The sequence below is a fragment of the Octodon degus genome, unplaced genomic scaffold (genome assembly GCF_000260255.1).
Source record: "Octodon degus isolate 3935 unplaced genomic scaffold, OctDeg1.0 scaffold00032, whole genome shotgun sequence".
Taxonomy (NCBI): Eukaryota; Metazoa; Chordata; class Mammalia; order Rodentia; family Octodontidae; genus Octodon; species Octodon degus.
This window is the reverse complement of record NW_004524608.1, coordinates 8,898,200-8,900,838: the sequence shown is the minus strand read 5'-3', so window position 1 is coordinate 8,900,838 and position 2,639 is coordinate 8,898,200.

Below are 2,639 nucleotides of genomic sequence, written 5' to 3'. Positions count from 1 at the left end.
TACATTATTTTTTAAGTTTAGCACATGGTCTCCAGGGTCTCACTATGTAGATCAGACTCATAGTGATTCTCCTGTTTTCAGCCTCTCAAGCGCTGGGATTACAGGCACACGCCACCACTCCCAGTCTCAATCACAGTCTCACTGTGCCCTGGATGCGGGGCAGACACATCAGTCCAGGCCCAGCCACTGCGCTCTGCCTAGGCAGGTGCTTTAGTCCTCTGAGCTATCTGGCTGGCCTTCTTTAGAAATATAAAGAAAGCTACTTCCAGTATCTTAGAGGAAAATGCTCTAAAACAAAGCAAATCTGAAAGCAGATAACCTGAATATACTTCATTACTTGTACATCCCGAAAGTTATGCGATAATGAATAATTTTCTAAATGAACAATTTTCTATGTCTTATGTAGGATAAGATGAATATATATCCATCCATCTATCTATCCAATGTCTTCTGCATATGTGGAAATGGAATTAAGAGGTACAAATTTTATGAAAAGATTAGAATCAGGGTGTATATGGATAGAACCAAACTTAGAAGTAAATATCTCAACATAAACTTCCACAATATTAGTAATAGATAATACTTCTGCTATTTATTGTTTATTAAGATTTATCAATAATAACTGATAATAATAATGGATCATTTTGTGCTACTGAAATGTAGATGAGGACAGAACCTTAAAGCTATTGGTAAGACCTTAAGAGTTACAATAAGCTTACTTATGTAACTTTTGAATTTATAGGTAAATTGTTTCACCTCTCAAAGTGATCTATGGTCAAGAGTAAGCGTTCTAATTAGTCATTAACTTTCAGTTTTCATCAATACAATATTTTACCCTTATGCTAAACAAAATACAACATCATTGCATCTTTTACCTTCTTTTTGTGTGTGTGTGTGTGTGTGTGTGTGTGTGTGTGTGTGTAATTAGGGATTGAACTCAGGTCCTTGTGCTTGCCAGGCAAGCACTTATTCCACTGAGCCATCTCTCCAGCTACTTTACCTACTTTTATTTCTGACTCTACTGAAGTTATTTGGCCTTACTTTTAGTTGTATTTTCTAATTGATGACAATAATTAAAAAAAAATCTCAAATACTCTGCATAAAGAAAAAAATAAAAGCTAATTTTCATATGTTTCATTTTATAGATATTCTTCATAAAAATAATGCATGTTATTAAAACACTGTCTTTTTATTATGTTGGAATCATCATTTGTTATGTACAGTCTTCTTGTCAATGCAGACCTTTGTTTGTGTCTGTTTTAACTTAATTTTTTTATGCAGGTTTGACTGCCATTTCAAATCATTTACACATTAGAAGACACTGGGCATGCTGAGGCCAACCTTCATTACCAATAAATTAGAGTTTCTCATTAAAAGCTAATAAGTTCTTGTATTATCCCTCTGATTGTTATCCCTGTTCCATTTGAAAAAGAAAACATTTCATCTTTTTTATTGTATTTCCCAAGACTACTTTTCAGAGCATGAGTTTTCTTAAGAAGCAGTACTGAGAAAATCTTACCACAGTTTTAGTCTTGCTTCCTTTTACTCCCTGGAAGAAAAAAGAGAAACAGCTATATTTTAGGTTATTAAAAATGCTGCCTCTTACCTAATTTAGAAGTATGATTGAAATTGTGCATTGAGGTATCCCCTACGGTTAGTGCATGTCAATATTTATCCTTGGTATGCCTCAGTTTCCTCATATGTAAGTAGTAATTTTTGCTCTGTTTTCTTACAGCTGTGCTTAAATGAGATAGTAAAAGCAGAGCATGGAACACACTGCCGGGCAGAGGGTAAAGGCTCTGCTTATAGGAGTCATAATTAAGAGAAGATGCCAGCTCTCTTGGGAAATTTTTGCCCTCACAATCGATAATATTCCTCCCCACTTGCCATTCATTCTTTTGTTTGTTTTTGCCCCACTGGGGATCCAGCCCAGAGCTTTGTGCATTCTCTATACATGTTCCATTACTGAGCTTCACTCCAAGCCTTTGAAACAAGAGTTCTCTATGTGGTAAGGTCTTATGTCTTCTCCCACCTATGTAAGGATTTATTTCTACTTTGTTTTTTGTTAAGTCATGGAGATTATAGTAGATTTGAAATTTCAACAAAGAGAAGCAGGATAGCATTTCATTAAAATAATAATGGGAAATGTAATAGGTATAAATTCTACATTTTTTAATTATGAAATTAGTAGAAAAGAAGCAGTCTTTTTAATTAATAAATGCATTGATTCTAATCTATTAAACAAAAATCTACAGTAAAATCTTCAGAAAGACAAGATAAAATATTGAATTTCTTATAAGACAATACAACATTTTTATATAAAGAATGTTCAGAAAACCAACAAAAATTCTAGGAAATTATCATAGAAAAGACACTTTAAAAAGATAATAAAGTAATGCTAACATATCAAACATCAACAAAATAATTCAACTCAGAAGGTGAACTTAAGGAAGTAATTTATTTAATTTCCCATAATTTTATTGATAAACAAATAGCAATGAGACAGTTTCAAATCAAACTGGTAGGACAGTTTCAATAATTCACACATTGCATACATTCTTCCTAGTGGTTAATTGCTGTACAAGATGCGGACATGATATCCTATTTACAAACACCATTAGAACAAATCCCTCTATTCG